Below are 22,946 nucleotides of genomic sequence, written 5' to 3'. Positions count from 1 at the left end.
ACACCGCAAGCCAGTAAGTTTTCCAATATGTGCTGAAAGATGTTGGGGGGCGATGGGCAAGGAGCATGTATTAATACAAATTCAGGTCATTTTTCAGTCTGCTTTCCACTTCATATGGGCTCTCTGGCATCACCTCTGGGCACTGCAGGCTCCTTCTGCCAGGGATGCGCAGGTGGTTGACACATGAACACGGTCCATGTGGCAGATACACGGCCTCTGGTCAACCTGGGATGTTTGACGGTCTCACCTTCCCAACTCTCAAGGTTCTATATAAACTACCTATATACAAAGATAAATTCTATCTCAATGCAAGCATTAGACAACTAGAAAATTATGTTTGAAAATATGATTCAGTTTTAATGGCATCAATAATCATCAAAAACCTAGGAATATGTCTAACAGACTTGAAAGACCTCTACAATGAGATTTAGAAATCACTAACTAAGATACAAAATAATGGAGAGAGACATAACATGTGCCTAGTAGGAAGGCATAACTTGATAAAAATTTCAATTTTACGCAAATGGATTTGTAAACTAAATTTTAGTAAAAATCCCAGTATTTGAGTTTGCTTGTTTGTGCATGTGTGTGTGTGAAGGGGTGTGTAAATAGACAAGATGTTCCAAAGAATAGTAATCTTGAAAAAGAATAAAGCTGAAGGAATTACATACTGAAATAAAGATCTATTAAAAAGCTTTACTAATTAAAATAGTGCAGTATCAGAGCAAAATAATACAAAACAATAGTACAAAAATAGAGAATCCAGAAACAGCAATCTAGAAATACAGTAAATTGTGTGTGTGACAAACTTGACAGTCCAATACAGTTAGAAAAAAATTATTTTCAATAATCAGTGCTAGTTCAAACACATACACGTATTTTAAAAAATGAAATTTATCCCAACTGTCATCAGAGACTGAAACACTTCCAGAAGTATATGTCTAAATGCAAAGACAAAAACAATAAAGTTTTGGGAGAAAATCAGGGTGAATATATTTATGATGTTGAAATACACAAATATTTCTTAAGTAGGACATAAAAAGCACGAATCAAAGAGGACTGATGTTTAGACAACATCAAGGATAAATACTGGTCAGTAAATAACACCACTGATACAGAATAAAGGCAGGCCCCAGCATGGGATAACAGAGCTGTTCTATGCTGTGTATAGAATGTATAAAGAACTCATAAAAAATAATAAGAAAAAGTACAGCCCAAGAAAGAAGTGACAAAATGTTTCACAGGCATATCACAAAGGCAGGGATCCAAATGACCAAAAACATATGAAAACGTTCTCAACATAATTATTCTTCTGACAGGTGCAAATGTAAAACATAATCAGATACTAAAGCATAGCAATGGAAAGGGTAAAACAAGAAGGACAAAATAAGAAAAGAGAGAGAGAGAGGAAGTGAGACAGAGGGGGCAAGGGAGAAAAACTTGGAGTGGGAATAAAGAAAGAATAAAATATTAATACAGAGGGAAAAAAACAGAATGAGAGAAAGAACAGCAAAGATTAGACAAGAATTTGGAGGAGGTGACCACAGATCTTTCAAACATTCCTGGTGAAAGTATAAATTGGGCTCCTTTTGGAAAACCACTTCATAGTTTGTACCAAGTCTAAATAAGAATTATAATTTACCCAGAAAAATCCAATTTTACCTATATATATCCGATAGAAATGCAAATATATGGTCACTAAAATACATTACCCACATATTTATATTCTTAAATTCATAATAAGAAAACTGGAAATCATTTAGTTACCAATCAATAATTGGAAATGCAAATATTGTTTTTTGCTTTTTTAATAGTTAACTACACAATAATAAGAATGAACAGATTAAAACTATTTATATCAAAACATAATTCTGAAAAAGGAGGCAGACACCAAGAATTCATACTGCATATTCATATAAGTTTCAAAACAAGAAAAAAAAATAATGGATAGTTTTACAATTCAGGACTGTGGTTATTTATGAATGAAAAATGTCATGAGAGTTTTTTTTTCCTGTTTTTCGGATGTTCTGTTTCTTGAGTCAGGGTGTTACCTAGGTGTGTTTTGTTTGTGAAAATTCATCAAACTGTTCATTTGTGATCTTTGTAAGTTTCTGCATACCTGTATGCTTCAATAAAACATTTATGTAAGCATTTAATGTTTGTTTTGATTTTTTAAGTGCAAATTACATTGGACTGAAGATTATTCCTGCAAAAATTTCATTGTCATTCACTTGCATTGAATATGAAAGGAAGAAAAAATGTGAAGCTATAAATTATGATGAATTTTTGTGAGTAGAACACACTCTTTTCTCTATGTTGAAGCTCCTAACCTATACTTAGCAAGAACGGTGAGTCACAATAATATATAGATTTTTATTAATATAGAGATACTATTGTTACATAGTTCTAAGTTGAAAAAATGCTTATAAATTCTACTATACGCAACCTAGCATGGCAACATACTTTACTTGGTCACTGGTTTTTGTTAATTTTATGATAAATATAATTTTATACTAAACTAGGGAGGATTGTAGTCAGAATGCATCATATCTAGTCTGATTATGTAAAATGTAACAATGTGTGAATTGTGGAGCAGAGAGACAGTTATTTTAGTTCTACATTGCTACTTGAAATGGTAGAGTCAATGACTAAATATATTTATGGTTTGGGGGAACAACAGCATATTTATCATGGGAAATTTGTTGTTCAGTTGCTAAGTCGTGTTTGACGTTTTGCTATTCCATGAAATTCAGTACACCAGGTTTGTCTGTCCTTCACTATCTCCCAGAATTTGTTCAAACTCATGTCCATTGAGTTGGCAATGCCATCCAACCATCTCATCCTCTGTCGTCCCCTTCTCCCACTGCCCTCAATCTTTCCCAGCCTCATGGTGTTTTCCAAAGAGTCAGCTCTTCACATCAGGTGGCCAAAGTACTGGGGCTTCAGTTTCACCATCAGTACTTCCAGTGGATATTCAGGGTTGATTTTCTTTACGATTGACAGGTTTGGTCTCCTTGCCGTTTCAGGGACTCTGGAGTCTTCTCCAACACCACAGTCAGAAAGCATCAATTCTTCGGAGCTCAACTTTATGGTCCAACTCTCACATCTATACATGACGACTGGAAAAACCATAGCTTTCACTATAGGGATCTTTGCTGGTGAAAGTGATGACCTACCAGTTTTCAGTTCAGTTCAGTGCAGTCACTCAGTCGTGTCCAACTCTTTGCAACCCCATGAATCACAGCACGCCAGGCCTCCCTGTCCATCACCAACTCCCGGAGTTTACTCAAACTCATGTCCATCGAGTCGGTGATGCCATCCAGCCATCTCATCCTCTGTTGTCCCCTTCTCCTCCTCCCCCCAATCCCTCCCAGCATCAGGGTCTTTTCCAATGAGTCAACTCTTAGCATGAGGTGGCCAAAGTATTGGAGTTTTTTACTCCTATACAAATATCCAAATGAAAATGAGTACTTCTGTCCACTGAAACATGTACAGAAATATTCACGCTAGCTTCATCTATAATGACCAAAAATATAAATAGCATAAAAGTCCTTTAAAATGTTCATTTAAAGAAATAGTACATGGAATGAAAAAGTTGCTACTCACAATAATGTCTAAATCTCACAAAATAATGTTGAACAAAAGAATATGAAAACAAAAGTGTACATGTGCTATAAATCCATTTTTAGAAGCAGCAAAATAAATTATGATGATTGAAGTCAGAATGATAGTTATCTTTAGGGTATATTGACTGAAAGAGCCATTCTAGGGCTATCTGAGGTGCTGGTAATATTTTAATATTTATCCATCAGATGAGTTGGTTTCACAGGCATTTTCATTTTAGAAATGAAATTGTAATATTTTTACGATTATTAACTTTTACATTTGAACTCTAAAATTAGAAAAAGAGAATAGGGTTATATCTCTATATATTTACAGAGAAATATTTCCAAGACACACTGTAAAATCTAAAAACAAATTGTAAAACATGTATAGTCTGAACCTATTTCTATGACCGTCTTATCTCAACAAAATAAGAAACAAAAATGCATGTTTATATATGTGTTTATAATATTCAATTCTGTGATTTAAAGCAAATATATGTCACTCACAGAATAATCTCAGGAATTCTGAACCATATCTGGGCTAGAGAATTTTTATTAGGCCAGGTTTTTGTTATGTTAGACTTAGGATGACAAAATTAAATCAAGGCATTCTCTATGTCAAATTTATTCCAACAGAAATGAGCTGGCCAAAGAAATTTGATTTCCCAAATTAAACTTAGTTTCATAAATCAATCATTAATTATATATATTTTTTCATAGTGAAAATCTTGCCTCTCTTTACTTTTGACTTGAAAGCCCAGAGGACTGTCATAACTACTAAATTGTATCTCTATGTCTAATCAGTGCTAACATTACAATCAATTCAAGGACCACTGATCAGTCTTTTCTAGAGTTATAAAGTCTGAGTTTCAGTGAAAAAAAAATGTGAAAATTATCAGTCTTAAATCCTGTAACAATAAATCACCAAGTATTTATTCATCACTAATCTTGTGCTTAATCCTTTCCTAGGCAGCCTGAAGAGTAATGAGAAAATATCAGACATGGTTCCTGCTATAAAGGAGATAATAATTTAGTTGAAAAGAGATAGTTTTGGTATAGATCTTTTGTAATTTAAACTACCTACAGAAGGGTCGTCTGTCAAAATGATGGATTAAATTCTAATCCAAAGTAGGAAGCAAATGACAAATATATACTTATCATTTAGGATACTTGTGGAATGATTATGCTGACAAATCTATATTGGGACTAACTAAAACACAAAAATGACACAAAATTGATTATATTACACTTTGAGGTCTCTGAAGAAGATATTGTGAATAATTATGAGTAATGAATATGACAACTTGATTTTGTTCAAAATTAAAAATGAAGTTGTCAATCTTTGCCTATAACAAATGCACAATATTTATTTTTTAAAATTCCAAATCCTTATTCATAATAATAAGCTTTGCACTGAGTAGGAGATACAAGTTATGGTACTGATGATAAAGATGAAAAAACATGATAAAAACAATAATTTCCATATTTTGAGAGATGTCACTTGACCAAGTTCAGATGAGAATAAAATAAGACAGCCAAAATTTGAATGTAGTCTTATCTGAAGCCAAATTCATATCATTTCTCTCACCCCAGAGTTTCTTCTATCAGTTCTGTAAAAGTATAAAAAATTGCTCTTGCATTTCATATAAACTGATGTGAATATATTGCCTATTATGTCACTCAAAGTCCCATGTAATTGACAACACTGAACATTTTACATCAAATAAAAGTATATCTGCACTGTCAAAAGTACATCTCTTTTATAATATCTGAGCTATGATTTCTCTTAAATTTTCCTTTTGCCTACCCTCTGTGGATGAACATAGCCAGATTTTAAGCTCATCATGGAATATGTTAATATTATCAATGTCATTCCATTTTCCTTTTCTTCCTTTTATGTTTATATCAATTTATTTGAAGTTGCCTGAAATTCTTGTTCAGAAGAATTGAGTTGAGGTTAAAGTTAAATGTGACAGGCACTGAATAACTTCTATTAGTAAATATAGAAGAAGCTTTAACAAACATGAAGCAGCTAGAAGTCTATTTTTCATTAGCCTATAGAATGTGTTTCTGGTTCCTACTAACAGTGATGAAGAAAAAATATATACTTGGCTTGCAATCCAAAGAAAGGTATAGCCGAGAAGTCTCTCCAAAAATGGAGGGTATCCTTCCGCATCCACAGTCTTCATTCAGCGTACTCCAGACAGATAGATACCAACCTTTCTCCGAACATCTTCATGGAAAAACAGACTCGGCCATCATTTGCTTTCAACTCTTTTCTGTTTCCTCAGTGGTTTTCCCATGAAGCTGTCTGATTTCTTCATTCTTGCCAATTTTCTCCCCTAGACTTCTGTCTAAGCAGACTGCATTTTCCAAGATCAGTACTGATTCAGCCTGTTATTTCTGCTTTATGCTTCTGAGCATCAAAGGCTATGATATTAGCACATGTTGTATTACTCTCCTAAACAGCACTAAGAAGAGAGCAAGGCCCCAAAGGGTGAAGGCATAAATGAAAACAATGAGCACTTCAGTAAGCAGCTCAGGGCATTCAAATCCAGTGTCCCAGAATGAAAAACAACTTTGCTAATTACAGCACGCATTTAAGGATCTCTTTTACGTTGTAAATACAGGTACCATTTCCATTCATGCAAAATTATTTAGAAAGCAAAATAAGGAAATGTTTTCTACTAATTTAAATGGTAAAAAGAAGAAGGCAAAGGGCTGGAATTCTTTCCATGCTCAGCCCTAAAACAGAAGATCCTCTGTTTGGGCAACAGTGCTGTGGATATAGCCAAGAGACTGCTTTGGCACAAAAAAGAATATATCAGCATTACCACTGCCAGTTACATTCCATTGCCTTTAGTTTCCTGGCTGAGTTTATCTGTGTGTTTGGGGGAGGGGAGAAGGCAAGAGGGAGGCAGAATCTGGCAGCTATTTCTCAACTGTGCAATGTCCTTTTTAGTATCTAAATAAGAATATGCTTCTATTTCATTATCATTTTGCAGTTCTAACTGTTGGGAATATCAACACTGTGATAGTTACCACAATATGGCTGAACACAGCTATGGAAAGTCAAAGAAAGAAAAAAATCTGATTGAATGAAACTTTGATCACACTGATTTTTAATTTTTAGTTTAAGTTCTAGCCTTCTATTGTTGTGCAAAAATAATTAAAAAAAACACAACATAGTTATATAGCAATAATGTATCATCCCACATGACTCTGAGTGGAAGCAGCAAGAAACTAGGGGGTTCTTTCCTGGGGCCTATCATGCAGGTGAAGGAAGATGTAGAATGGTCTTACAGTCATCTTAAGACTTGACAGAATTGGAAGTTCAAAATACCTCCCTTACATATGATTCACAGTTTTTGCTGGCCTTTTGGCTAGGCTCTTATTTGGGGTTGATCACTGAAGCACCAATATGTAGTCTTTCCATGAGGCAGGGCTTCTTCCAGCATGGCAGCTGTGTTCTGACAGACAGTATCCTAAACATGAGCGTTCCAAGAGAGAAAGGAAGCTGCCAGTCTCTGAGGGCCTGGACCCATTACTGGCACAGTACCATTTCTGCTGAATCTAATTGTTCAGAACAGTCACAGAGAAATTCCAGAATCAAAATGTGGAGAGGGGAAGAGGACACACCTTTGGAAGGCAGAGCATCAAAGAATCTCTAGCCATCTTTAATCTGCCACACTTTAATTATTACTATACGTGAGGAGACGCATTTAAATTAAATGGCTAAAATTGTCTGTGCATATCATTAAGTTCAGTTGAGTCACTCAGTTGTGTCAGACTCTTTGTGATCCCATGGAATACAGCATGCCAGGCTACCCTGTCCATCACCAATTCCCAGAGCTTGCTCAAACTCATGTCCGTCAAGTCGGTGATGCCACATAACCATCTCATTCTCTGTCATCCCCTTTTCCTCCCACCTTCAACCTTTCACAGCATCAATGTCTTTTCCAAAGAGTCTGTTCTTTCGCATCAGGTGGCCAAAGTACTGGAGTTTCAGTTTCAGCATCAGTCCTCCCAATGAATATGCAGGACTGATGTCCTTTAGGATTGACTAATTGGATCTCCTTGCAGTCAAAGGGACTCTCAAGAGTCTTCTCCAACACCGCAGTTCAAAAGCATCAGTTCTTCGGTCTCAGCTTTCTTGATAGTACAATTCTCACATCAATACATGACTACTGAAAAAAACCACAGCTTTGACTACATGGACCTTTGTCAGGAAAGTAATGTCTCTGCTTTTTAATATGCTGGCTAGGTTAGTCATAGCTTTTCTTACAAGTAGCAAGTATCTTTTGTAGCTTGCTTACAAGTAGCAAGAAAATAAAGTCTCTTACTGTTTCCATTGTTTCCCAATCTATTTGCCATGAAGTGATGGGGCTGGATACCATGATCTTAGCTTTCTGAATGCTGAGTTTTAAGCCAACTTTTTCACTCTCCTCTTTCATTTTCATTAGTTCTTCGCTTTCTTTCATACGTGTGGTGTCATCTTTGTATCTGAGGTTATTGATACTTCTCCTGGCAATCTTGATTCTAACTTGTGCTTCATCCAGGCCAGCATTTCTCATGATGTACTCTACATGTAAGTTAAATGAGCAGGGTGACAATATACAGCCTTGACATACTCCTTTCCCGATTTGAAACCAGGCTGTTCCATATCCAGTTCTAACTGTTGCTGCTTGATCTGCATACAGTATTCTCAGGAGGCAGGTAAGTTTTTCTGCTATTCCTGTCTCTTTAAGAATTTTCCACAGATTGTTGTGATCCACACAGTCAAAAGCTTTGGCATAGTCAATAAAGCAGAAGGAGATGTTTTTCTTGCTTTTTCATTGATCCAGCAGATGTAGGTAATTTGAACTCCAGTTCCTCTGCCTCTTCCAAATCCAGCTTGAACATATGAAAGTTCCCAGTTCACAAACTGTTGAAGCCTGGCTTGGAGAATTTTGAGGATTACTTTGCTAGCGTGTGAGATGAGCGCAATTGTGCAGCAGTTTGAAAATTCTTTGGCATTGCCTTTCTTCGGGATTGGATTGAAAAATGACCTGTTCCAGTCCTGTGGCCACTGTTGAGTTCCAAGTTTGCTGGCATATTGAGTACAGCGCTTTCACAGCATCATCTTTTAGGATTCGAAATAGCTTAACTAGAATTCCATCACCTCCACTACCTTTGTTCATAGTGATGCTTCCTAAGGCCCACTTGACTTTGCATTCCAGGATGTCTGGCTCTAGGTGAGTGATCATGGTTATCTGGATCATGAAGATCTTTTTTGTATAGTTCTTCTGTGTATTCTTGCCACATTTTCTTAATATCTTCTGCTTCTGTTAGGTTGATACCATTTCTGTCCTTTATTGTTCCCATTTTTGCATGAAATGTTCCCTTAGTATCTCTAATTTTCTTGAAGAGATCTCTAGACTTTCCTATTCTATTGTTTTCCTCTATTTCTTTGCATTGACCATTGAGGAAGGCTTTCTTATCTCTCCTTGCTATTCTTTGCAACCCTGCATTCAGATGGGTATATCTTTCCTTTTCTCCTTTGCCTTTATCTTCTCTTCATTTCTCAGCTATTTGTAAGACCTCCTCAGACAACCATTTTACCTCTTTGCATTTCTTTTTCTTGGGAATTGTCTTGGTCACTGCCTCCTGTACAATGTCATGAACCTCCATCCAAAGTTCTTCAGGCATTCTGTCTTTCAGATCTAATTCCTTGAATCTATTTGTCACTTCCACTGTATAATCATAAGGTATTTGATTTAGGTCATACCTCAGTGGTCTAGTGGTTTCCCTACTTTCTTCAATTTAAGTCTGAATTTGGCAATGAGGAGTTCATGATCTGAACCACGGTCAGCTCCCAGTCTTGCTTTTGCTGACTGTATAGAGCTTTTCCATCTTTGGCTGCAGAGAATATAACCAATCTGATTTTGGTGTTGACCATCTGGTGATGTCCATGTGTAGATATGTTGTGTTGTTGGAAGAGGGTGTTTGCTATGACCAGTGCATTCTCTTGGCAAAACTCTATTAGCCTTTGCCCTGCTTCACTTTGTACTCTAAGTCTAAATTTGCCTGTTACTCCAGGTGTTTCTTGACTTCGTAAATTTTCACTCCAATCCCCTATAATGAAAAGGACATCTTTTTGGGTGTTAGTTCTAGAAGGTCTTGTAGGTCTTTCTTCATAGAACCGTTCAACCTCAGCTTCTTTGGCATTACTGGTTGGGGTACAGGCTTGGATTACTGTGATATTGCATGGTTTGCCTTGGAAACAAACAGAAATCATTCTTTTGTTTTCTTGGGTGAGATTGCACCCAAGAACTGCATTTGGACTCTTTTGTTGACTATGATGGCTACTCCATTTCTTCTAAGGTATTCTTGCCCATATATCTATTACTGCCCCATATCTATTCTTGTAGATATAAAGGACATCTGAGTTAAATTCACCCATTCCAGTCCATTTTTGTTCACTGATTCCTAAAGTGTCAAAGTTCACTCTTGACATCTCCTGTTTGACCACTTCAAATTTACCTTGGTTCATGGACCTAACATTTTGGTTCCTAGGCAATATTGTTCTTCATAGGATCCAACTTTATTTCCATCACCAGTCACATCCACAACAAGGCATTGTTTTTGCTTTGGTTCCGTCTCTTCATTTTTTCTGGAGTTACTTCTCCATTCTTCTCCAGTAGCATACTGAGCACCTACTGACCTGGGGAGTTCATCTTTCAGTGTTGTATCTTTTTGCCTTATCATACTATTCATGGGGTTCTCAAGGCAAGAATACTGAAGTGGTTTGTCATTCCCTTCTTCAGTGTGCATAAGGTGTTAAAAAAATCCACAGTTTAAAATTTGCATAGTGGTAATAAACAAAGCTCAGGATATTTGTATCTTTCTGGTAAGTAAAGAATATTAGCAAAGTTAGTATAATTTGATTTGTACTCCAATCCTCTTCATTCCTGGATCTAACTTTTAGAAGACTGACAGATATTTCAGCATAAGATATTCTCTCTTGACCTAGAATGAGCAAAGATTTCAGTGCTTTATGTAGAGGAGTAAAGGATCTATTAAAGATATACAGGTGTTAGACCTCTGAATATCATTCTCTTTTTATGGCATTGATGGGAGGAATAAATTGTGTTTCAGTTTCACTTTGATTGCAGTAGACACATTTTTTTTTCATTCTATATTCCCAGTGGTTATAAATTGATTTTTTTTGCATGAATATTACCCCTGTTTCTCCCTACTCTTAAAATGACTCATATCCCAAGAGATTACCAATGTGTCTCCTGTGAAATTCAGATGGCTTCTAGTCTGTTTTCTAATCTTTTGCATTCAAAGTGAATTTTTCTTGACCTGTCCCTCAATTTCCATGAGCTAGAGAAGTCCAAAACATTTCTTACAATCAGGTCAAGCTCTCAGAAATATTCTCATGTTCAGTCATTCTATAAGCATTGCATCTGCTTCACCCTGTTTTATTTAGCACCATCTGGATTAAGGTAGCTCATATATCTTTACTAGAGGAGCAGGAACACACATGTATATCTAATATGCTCAAGAATTAAAATACACTAATACTTAGAGTACACTGAAAGTCTCAGTGTACTGGCACCTTAGAGCAAATAATGGAATATCCACAACAAAGTGATGGACAGACAAGTATAAAATCTTTTTCATGATATCTACCTATAGGTATGTACTTTGTAAGATGTGTTCCTTAAGCCTCTCTATTTGCAGGAAATAACATTGGCCATGTTTGTCCCACTTTAATAAGCACTTAGAAGTATATCCTGATTATATGATATCCTCCTACATATTTAAATTTATTTTTAGTCTTTTGAAAATTTGATCTCTAATTTCTGAGTTGTGAACAAGAATAATGGCAACAAAACAGAAAGCAAACAAACAAAAATACCTAAACAAACCACCACAACAAAATCATTTAAAACTTTAGCAACAACAAACCTGTGGCTTTCCAAGTGGTACAGTGCAAGAGACTCAAGAGACAAGCATCGGAAGATCCCCTGGAGAAGGAAATGGCAACTCACTCAAGTATTCTTGCTTGGAAAATCCCATTGACAGAGAAGCCAGGCAGGTTATAGTCCATGGGTTTGCAGAGTCAACAAAACTTAGTGACTGAGTGCACAACAACAAATCTGAGGCTAAGAATAATGCAACTATACCTAAGCCAGTTAAGTATTTCACAGAGTAGTTAACAACATTATCAGAAACCTAGTCACTCTTTTGAAAGGTAAAAATCAAGCAAAACTTATACCTCAAGGTTTGTATTATACTCCTCTCAGTGTCATATCAGTTTAATATTGCTTCTAGGATGAGATATTGCTGCATTGTGCCTATTTTCTTCTGGCACATACATCTTCTGGTGAATGAACAGGATAGTACTGTTCATACACCCAATAATGACAAATAGATTTCATCTCATGTGACAACTCTAACCAACTGATATTGGATTCCTGGGGCATTGTTTTGTGAACAATTTTGAGGCTATGTCTAGACTCAACAATCCAAAAAGTTCTTTATATCATCCAAGCGCATGATGCAAGAAGTTGAGTTACTAAGTGAAAGATATCAGTCATCCCTGCATTGCCCGCTAAGAACTATGGGTAGGGATTTATCCTTAGTGTTTCAAAAGCACATATGTGGGTTGAGTTATTGCTATACTCTTTTTATCCAGCTTAAAACAGATATTCAACAAAATGAATGAATTAATAAAATGTACTTGATTTTGGTTTTTTAAAAATATGTCTGTAATGGAAATACACTGGGATACAAATGGAATGGACAGATAAGGAAAGAGAGTCCTAATAGCCTACATCAATAAATGTGTCTTTCATATATTTCAGAATATGTTAAGAATGTAACAAAATGGTTGAATACATACTCTGAATAGCTTGTATAATGTATCTCCCCTTTTCCAAAATATCTGTGGTGTTAAGTATCAAATAATATTAAGTAGACCTTTTCTAGTTAGAAAATCAAGAAATTATAATTTTAGAAGTGGATGAGATTGTAAAATTTAAATTAGACTGAATTTTCAATATTTGAGTACATGACTATCCCCCAGATCCAAACCTTCATCATCTACTAGGCTAAGACTCTAGGGCAGAACATGTGTTATATACAATTTCCCTTCCTACACAGGGCCATAAATACTTCTCTATAAACATTTGAGAATCATCACTTGATATTATCATATGATTATGAGATCCTATATTTACAAACAATTCTAGTTGAATTTTCTTGGTTACCTCAGAAATTGCATGAAACAATATGTTTGAAATTATTTCAATGTTTAGAATATTTCATACATACATCAAGTATCATATTATTGCTAATAATAATGGTATAAATAAAAGCACCAACAATTTATTTAATTTTTAGTGTAGTATACCATACTATACTTAGATATACTATAGTTAAATATACAGACATTACTCAGTACACATACGGTATTGGTTCCAGGACCCCACTATTGCATACCAAAAACTGTAGATGCTCAAGTCCCATATATAAAAAGGCATAGTACAGTTGTGAAAGTGCTGCACTCAATATGCCAGCAAATTTGGAAAACTCAGCAGTGGCCACAGGACTGGAAAAGGGCAGTTTTCATTCCAATCCCAAAGAAAGTCAATGCCAAAGAATGCTCAAACTACCACACAACTGCACTCATCTCACATGCTGGCAAAGTAATGTTCAAAATTCTCCAAGCCAGGCTTCAACAGTACATGAACTGTGAACTTCCTGATGTTCATGCCGGATTTAGAAAAGGCAGAGGAACCAGAGATCAAATTGCCAACATCTGTTGGATCATTATAAGAGCAAGAGAGTTCCAGAAAAACATCTACTTCTGCTTTATTGACTATGCCAAAGCTTTTGACTGCGTGAACCAAAACAAACTATGGAAAATTCTGAAAGAGATGGGAATACCAGACCACCTGACCTGCCTCCTGAGAAACCTGGATGCAGGTCAAGAAGCAACAGTTAGAACTGGACAAGGAACAACAACCTGGTTTCAAATCAGGAAAGGAGTACGTCAAGGCTGTATATTGTCACCTTGTTGATTTAACTTATATGCAGAGTACATCATGAGAAATGCTGGGCTGGTGGAAGCACAAGCTGGAATCAAGATTGCTGGGAGAAATATCAGTAAACTCAGATATGCAGATAACACCACACTTATGGCAGAATGCAAAGCACTTTCTATGATTCTACTAATCAACTATGTCCTAAATGTCAATCATTTTCACTTTCTTCAGACACCTCGAATATTTTCTTGGCACTTTTGTCAATGGATCTCTCTAAAATGTGGGACTAATTATATGTCTGCCAGCTTAAAGTCTTCCCACAACATCCTGCAGACTCTAGGATGAAAGTCATGATTCTTAGCATGACACAAAATCTTTTATTGTCTATTTCCCCCCTTGTCTCTCCAGTAACTTCTTACCTTGCATCCCTGCATGTTACCATGGCATGTACCCCTTTGAAACAATTTACTGTTTTTGGAATAACTGTCTCCTCACCATACCTTCTGGCTTCTCTTTTTGAATTTCTCTTCTATCTTTAGACTGCTTATTGGTTTGCTTGCTCATTCATGGCTTTAATACTCTACTTTCCTGTTCCCTCATGCCATACTTTGCCACTTTAATTATTATCATTATCATCAATATCATATAACAGTACTAGAATCAATTGTAGTACTAATACTAATAGTAATAGTAATCATAAACTGTGCACTTAATATCCCCATTTTAAAGATGAAAAAATTGAAGCACAGTGTCATCAAGCAATTTACGCCAAAATCTTATGCCTTCAATTTGGGTCAGGAGTTAAAAACTAAGCAACCTAACTCCAGAGTTCCACTTTTTAACAAAGTTATTCTGCAGCAATGAAATTAAACACTTGCTCCTTGGAAGTGAAACTATGACAAACCTAGATAGTTTATTAAAAAGCAGAGGCATTACTTTGCCGACAAAAGTCCATATAGTCAAATCTATGGTTTTTCCAATAGTCATGTATGGATGTGAGAGTTGCACCATGAAGAAGGCTGAGCACCAAAGAATTGATGCTTTTGAACCACGGTGCTGAAGAAGACTCTTGAGAGTCCCTTGGACTGCAAGGAGATCAAACCAGTCAATCCTAAAGGAAACTAATCCTGAATATTCATTGGAAGGACTGATGCTGAAGCTGAAACGCCAATACTTTGGCCACCTGATATGAAGAGCCAACTCACTGGAGAAGCACCTGATGCTGGGAGAAACTGAGGAGGAGAAGGGGGCAACAGAAGATGACATGGTTGGATGGCATCACTGAATCAATGGACATGAGTTTGAGCAAACTCTGGGAGAGAGTGAAGGACAGGGAAGCCTGGTGTACTGCAGTCCATGGGGTCACAAAGAGTTAGACATGACCTAGCAACTGCACAGAACTGATTCTGCTTTCCTATCCTAGAAGCCTGGTCTCTAAATTCTAATGTTCTATCCACTTGTCTCCATTGGTAGTCTCTGAATTCCTTAAAGTCAGTGTCACAATCTTGATTTTCAGATTCTCAACACATGTGTTTGATCTCTTCATTCTTAGGTTGTTCAAGTAGGGATAAGAGAAAAAGAATTTGCCAAATGTAGGAATTCTGATTAAAGATTAACACTAGCACTCAAAAATATTGAGGGGTAGGGAAGAAAGAAAGGATAGGTAGTATAAGTTTAAAATGTAATGAAGAATGAATTCATTCAGTAGTTACAGAGCAGCTACTAAGGCTACATACACATTGTGTTAGCTGATCTACAATATGAAGTGTCTTAGTGAAATACTTTTTTCAAAGTCACTTCTTATCCATTTTGAACAGTTGTTGATGTGGCCTCTGCTATAATATGTTCTAGGTAAATATCATATCTATATATTTGCCATTAAGGCTGCAAAATGTCTGTGAATTGGGTATGATTATTCCTGTTTACAGCTGTTTAATCTAGAGACTTCAAGGATTTTAGTGACTTATCCAAGTTTCACATTTTTACTACAACAAAGTTCACTTCCACGGATGTGTAATGAAAGAGGAGAGGGGGAAAGAGAAAGAAGAGGGGAGTAAGGAAGGGAAGGAAGGAAGGAAGGAAGGGACAGAAGGAAGGGAAGAAAGAAGGAGGGAAAGAAGGAAGGGACAGAGGAAGGGATGAAGGGTATGCATTCATCTACGTTTGTGTGTGTGACTGCATATGAGTTAGCAACTGTGTACATCCACCAGGTGCCAATTGAGTCCTCCTGTACTCTCTCTCCAGGATGGGCCAAGGTTAAGGGTTGGTGCTGTGGCTGCTTGGCATAAGTATGGAGTGTTGGAGGAGAGTAGAGAGGTCAGACTACTCCCTGCCTTCCTTCCAAAGAGATTGGCTCAGCTTGGCTCACTCTTTCAAGCAAGGTTCACTGTTTTCCTCAAAGCTGCTGGCTCTGTTCAGGTCTATCTTCTCCACAGGCCTTGGGATGGAAGGTTCAGGTCACTGCACACTGAACAGACCTTGTAGTTTCCCAATACTTGCTCTCTGCCGTTAACCTCTTTGTAAATCAAATTTGCTATATTAATAGTGCCATGTGTTTACTGCGGGAAGCAGACTGATGTATCAGTTGTTTGTGTGTATATCAGTGTATACCTATTGTCTAATTATTTCTCTATATTCTACAGCATCATGCTATTATAAATTTTACAGTGCAATTACTTGGCTGTAGTGGAACTCACAAAATAATGACAAAAAGCCAGTTTTCTGTTAAGGTCCATGAATTAATCTGTTTTGCTGGGTATAGCCAATTGCTCACATATAAATGGAATTCTGCCTGTTAGCCTTAACATTAAGCAGATTTCTAGAGGAAAATGTCTCAGTATTTGCAGCAAGCTTTCCTTTGGCCTTCAAAAGGCCAAAGCTATTTTTCTAAAGGAAAGCTAGAGGAATAACAACTGTTGCATTTTCAATTCCCATATCAGCAGTGATGATAGACTAGCATTATTCACACCCACTTTTGGATAGATTCTGTTAGCACTGTCAAGATCAAAGTTGAGCAAAACTCTCCCTTCTCACCACTTCATTATCCTTATCCTTACATGCATAAAAATGAAAATTCTTCCCTGTTATAGAGTAATAATCTTACTATATTTATAAATGTAAAGTAGATTTATCAAAATGATTGGAAACATGATTCTCCATCACGGTTAACGATTGCAGAGATATGTTGACATGAAAAAACGAAACTTTATTTTTTTTCCCTCCTTTCCTTACCATTTCTTCAATTTATACACAAAGAACGTCATGGTGTATTTACTAACAAAATTCTATCTCCAGGATTATTAGGTATATCATAATTTATAAATTTATATACTATATATTGCATATATTATAAACACATATGCCCTAATAGTGACCACATGGTTTATTTTTAATCTCCATAAGGCTTTGAATAGAGTGGATGAAGTGTGGGAGAATAGGAATTAATATTGAATCAGTCCATGCATGACCTGCTATTTTTTCATATGATGATGTATTTTACAGCTGAAGTGATTGCATCACAGCAAATTTATGATATACTATTCAAGAACTTGATAAGAATACAATTTCAGCTCATTGTAGTGTAATAAGCTTTCTTGTAGTTTCACTGCATTGTTTTTATTAAAGTTGTAAAGAAAGCAAACTATATCTTTTTTTTTTTCCTTTTGCCAAAGTTAGATTTAATAACCTCTCATTTTCCTGGGACATCTTCACTTATTAGATAACAAATTCCTTTGGATCTTTCTTATTTTTCTAATATAAATTTAAATCCATTCTTCCTTTTGATTTGTTAGCTATACATATTATTTTCCTGCCCACAATTCACACTCCTTTAAAGAGTTGTGATTCTACAAGACACATTATACTGATACTCTGAACTAAAAACAGTGCTCCCTTGGAATATTTTCACCTGAAAATGTAAGGATATATTGCACACAGTTCAAATAGCTTCTGGTTAAAGGTAATAATCTCACCTAAGAGTTGAAAAAAATCATAAGAACATAAAAGATTTATCATAATTTACTAAATCTAAAATCTGTATGACCAGAATAACCTGTGTTTTCTCCAAATGATGTAATTTTTCTCCAAACAGATGTTTGCATGTATTGTAGCTATGAAGAGAGATTCTGATACATACCAATCTTGCTCGCCCTCTGCCCCACAGCATGCCAAGCGCTCTATTTTCAGAGCATGTCACGGGATTGCACTTTCTCACTACTTCCTATTCCCATGAACCCCAAGTGCTGCTGCTGCTGCTAAGTCGCTTCAGTCATGTCTGACTTTGTGCAACACCATAGACGGCAGCCCACCAGGCTCCTGTGTCCCTGGGATTCTCCAGGCAAGAACACCAGAGTGGGTTACCATTTCCTTCTCCAACACATGCATGCATGCTAAGTTGTTTCAGTCATGTCTGACTCTTTGTGAACCTATAAACAGCAGCCCACCAGGATCCTCTGTCCATAGGATTCTCTAGACAAGAATACTGGAGTGGGCTGCCATTTTCTTCTCCATGAGCCCAAGTGACTGGGTCTAAACAAGGAGTTGGGAGTGGGAAGGAGGTGTCCTTCTTCTGGTTGAGTATTCATTGGCCTCTGTGAGACATTCCAGAGAACTCTTTTCTTCATTTGTTAAAATGACTAGCTGTATTCAAGACAGTCCCTGATATCCTTGATTCTTGAAAGAGTATAGTGAGCATATCCTCTGTTCACCTACAATGGACATAAAGTTAATGGGAAAAATATATCTTTGTAGTTTTAAGTCACTAAAATGTGGGACTGCTTGCCACAGCAGAATAATTTACTAATCTTAATTAACACAGAGGCAAACCACAGAAAAAAATAGTGAAAAACATTCTTGGCAAGGACAGATCCCGATAAGCTAGGGAAAGGGGAATATAGATCTTTTAAAGGAGTGCTAAAAGCAGGATTTAGGAAAGACATTGTCAGGACTCACAAAACAGAGAAGTTATAACTACACTGGTTTTACCTGAGTTGGTAAGGGAGAAGTTTAGTTGATGGCTATGACTCATCCATTGTCCAGACAGATTTTGACAGAGATTGCAAGAGAAAGTTTAATATGTCTGTGAGTCCTCTTAAAGGCATAGCTAATACATTGTAAACCTCAATATAAAAGGGCCATTTCCTTTAAGAAGACCAAATATCTGGTCACGTCCAACAAGTGCAGGACAATTATCAAAACGCTAAGCAGATTTTTTTAAATATACTAATTGAAATGAATTTATACTTTACATAATTGAAATGCTTTATCTACATGATTCTAGATTAACACAACAAACTAAACTTATATTTTAAAATTCATCTTATCAATTTCTGAAACTTTTATAATCTTACCATTTCATGTCATCTATATCTATGGACTTTATACATATATACTTTCATTTTTTCTAGGTTTTTCTTTTCACATCTAATATAAACAAGAGTGTATGCAATTATTTCTGATAATAACTAAATTATCTTTATGGGTGACTGATGTTATAAAAAGGCATTAATTGCATGTCTTAAAGCTTGGCAACCAAGTATTTTGGGGGTAAATATTTTTAAATTTTGTATTAGACAAGTGTGAGTCAGTGTATACTATAAAATATTTAGCACTTGATCATGACTTTTTCTGTTTTAATTATTTTACAAAGGTGAACTAATCAGCAGAATGATTTACTACTATCACATAAGAAGGAATAAAAACATAATATGAAAGCATAAACTTTTATTAATAAGCATATTTCAAATTTGATTCATAAAAATATTAATAAATTAGCTAATAAACTATTGGTTTATATTATTTTCACAAAAAGAAGATGGGCTCTATAGTTCAAATCCAACCCCTTTCTTCTTAATCACATATTAATTTGCATGTAAAGAGATCCTTCAGTTCAGTTTAGTTCAGTCGCTCAGTCATGTCCAACTCTTTACGACCCCATAAATCCCAGCACGCCAGGCCTCCCTGTCCATCACAAACTCCCGGAGTCCACCCAAACCCATGTCCATAGAGTCGGTGATGCCATTCAACCATCTCATCCTCTTTCGTCCTCTTCTCCTCCTGCCCTCAATCTTTCCCAGCAACAGGGTCTTAACAAATGAGTCAGCTCTTCACATCAGGTGGCCAAAGTATTGGAGTTTCAGCTTCAACATCACCCTTCCAATGAACACCCAGGACTGACCTCCTTTAGGATGGATTGGTTGTTTCTCCTTGCAGTCCAAGAAACTCTAAAGAGTCTTCTCCAACACCACAGTTCAAAACAATCAATTCTTCAGCGCTCAGCTTTCTTTATAGTCCAACTTTCACATCCATACATGATCACTGGAAAAACCATAGCCTTGACTAGACGGACCTTTGTTGGCAAAGTAATGTCTCTGCTTTTTAATATGCTGTCTAGGTTGGTCATAACTTTCCTTCCAAGGAGTAAGTGTCTTTTAATTTCATGGCTGCAGTCACCATCTGCAGTGATTTGGGAACCCAGAAAAATAAAGCCAGCCACTGTTTACACTGTTTCCCCATCTATTTGCCATGAAGTGATGGGACCAGATGCAATGATCTTAGTTTTCCAAATGTTGAGCTTTAAACCAACTTTTTCACTCTCCTCTTTCACTTTCAACAAGAGGCTCTTTAATTCTTCTTCACTTTCTGCCATAAGGGTGGTGTCATCTGCATATCTGAGGTTATTGATATTTCTCCCTGCAATCTTGATTCCAGCTTGTGCTTCTTGCAGCCCAGCCTTTCTCATGATGTACTCTGCATATAAGTTAAATAAGCAGGGTGACAGGATACAGCCTTGACATACTACTTTTCCTATTTGGAACCAGTCTGTTGTTCCATGTCCAGTTCTAACAGTTGCTTCCTGACCTGCATACAGGTTTCTCAAGAGGCAGGTCAGGTGGTCTGGTATTCCCATCTCTTGAAGAATTTTCCACAGTTTATTGTGATCCACACAGTCAAAGGCTTTGGCATAGTCAATTAAGCAGAAGTAGATTTTTTCTGGAATGCTCTTGCTTTTTCAATGATCCAGTGGCTGTTGGCAATTTGATCTTTGGTTCCTCTGCCTTTTCTAAAACCAGCTTGAACATCTGGAAGTTCACAGTTCACGTATTGCTGAAGCCTGGCTTGGGGAATTTTGAGCATTACTTTACTAGCATGTGAGATGGCTGCAATTGTGCAGTAGTTTGAGCATTCTTTGGCATTGCCTTTCTTTAGGATTGGAATGAAAACTGACCTTTTCCATTCCTGTGGCCACTGCTGAGTTTTCCAAATTTGCTGGCATTTTGAGTGCAGCACTTTCACATCATCGTCTTTCAGGATTTGAAACAGCTCACCTAGAATTCCATCACCTCCACTAGCTTTGTTCATAATGATGCTTCCTTCCTAAGGCCCACTTGCCTTCACATTTCAGGATGTCTGGCTCTAGGTGAGTGATCACACTATCGTGATCATCTGGGCTGTGAAGATAATTTTTGTACAGTTCTTCTATGTATTCTTGCCACCTTTTAATATCATCTGCTTCTGTTAGGTCCCTACCATTTCTGTCCTTTATTGAGCCCATCTTTGCATGAAATGTTCCCTTGGTATTTCTAATTTTCTTGAAGAGATCTCTAGTCTTTCCCATTCTATTGTTTTCCTCTATTTCTTTGCATTGATCGCTGAGAAAGGCTTTCTTATCTCTCCTTGCTATTCTTCAGAATTCTGCATTCATATGGGAATATCTTTCCTTTTTTCCTTTGCTTTTCACTTCCCTTGTTTTCCCAGCTATTTGTAAGACCTCCTCAGACAGCCATTTTGCTTTTTTGCATTTTTTTTTCTTGGGGATGGTTTTGATTCCTGTCTCCTGTACAATATCAAGAACCTCCATCCATAGTTGACCAGGCACTCTGTCTATCAGATCTAGTCCTTAAATCTATTTCTCACTTCCACTGCATAGTCATAAGGGATTTGATTTAGGTCATACCTGAATGGTCTAGTGGTTTTGTCCACTTTCTTCAATTTCAGTCTGAATTTGCCTATAAGGACTTCATGATCCAAGCCATAGTCAGCTCCCAGTCTTGTTTTTGCTGACTGTTTAGAGCTTCTCCATCTTTGGCTAAAAAGAATATAATCAATCTGATTTTGGTATTGACAATCTGGTGATGTCCATGTGTAGAGTCTTCTCTTGTGTTGTTGGAAGAGGGTGTTTGCTATGACCAATGCCTTCTTTTGGCAGAACTCTATTAACCTTTGCCCTGCTTCATTCTGTATTCCAAGGCCAAATTTTCCTGTTACTCCAGGTGTTTCTTGACTTCCTACTTTTGTATTCTAGTCCCCTATAATGAAAAGGACATCTTTTTTGGGTGTTAGTTCTAGAAGGTCTTATAGATCTTCATAGAACCGTTCAACTTCAGCTTCTTCAGTGTTACTGGTCCGGGCATAGACTTGGATTATTGTGGTATTGAATGGTTTGCCTTGGAAATGAACAGAGATCATTCTGTTGTTTTTGAGATTGCAACCAAGTACTGCATTTTGGACTTTTTTGTTGACTATGATGGCTACTCCATTTCCTCTAAGGGATTCCTACCTACAGTAGTAGAGACCTTTAGAGAAGTACTATTCAGGGCCCATTAAGGAAATGGAATGTTCTTTAATCCTTTATGTCATTTTTCATTGGCTGAAAGAAAACCTATAGTTTGAGCAACCTGAGCTGCATATGGGTGCTGTGATAAGGAAAGCCCTGTTAGGCTTACCAAACATCCTATTTCCAGTCCTACTTAGCAAAAAATATTCTGTATCATATAGGAACCCTAAATAAAACACCAGTATATTTATTTAGCATGAATCTTCTGGTTTTTTCATTATCATACACATATCATTTGTAATTTGTTGAGTGTAAGAAGGTAGCTAAGGGGATTTCCCTGGTGGTCCAGTGGTCCCAGTGCAGGAAAGCTGGGTTTAATCCCTGATCAGGGAACTGGGTCCCACATCCTGCAACTAAGAACTCTCATGCCACAATTAAAGATCCTGCATGCTACAACTAAAAAATTAGAATGCCCCAACAATGACCTGGCATAGCCAAATAAATATTAAATGAATAAATATTTTTAAAAATAAGGTAAATATGGGCATGATATTTAAAAGTATGAGAATCTTTTTTTCATATTACATTATAGTGATATTTATATAATACTCAAGATTTGAAAAAAATACATGTGTATTTAATCCAACAACTTAAGTTTATGATTCTATTATTTTTTAGTCTAGATGTCACTTTCATTGGATTTCATATGTCAGGGTATGAGATGAAAGGGAAAGTATACAAGGTGTTTTT

Source organism: Odocoileus virginianus, chromosome 18 (assembly GCF_023699985.2).
Source record: "Odocoileus virginianus isolate 20LAN1187 ecotype Illinois chromosome 18, Ovbor_1.2, whole genome shotgun sequence".
In the NCBI taxonomy this organism is placed as follows: Eukaryota; Metazoa; Chordata; class Mammalia; order Artiodactyla; family Cervidae; genus Odocoileus; species Odocoileus virginianus.
Note: the sequence above shows the minus strand (reverse complement) of the source record.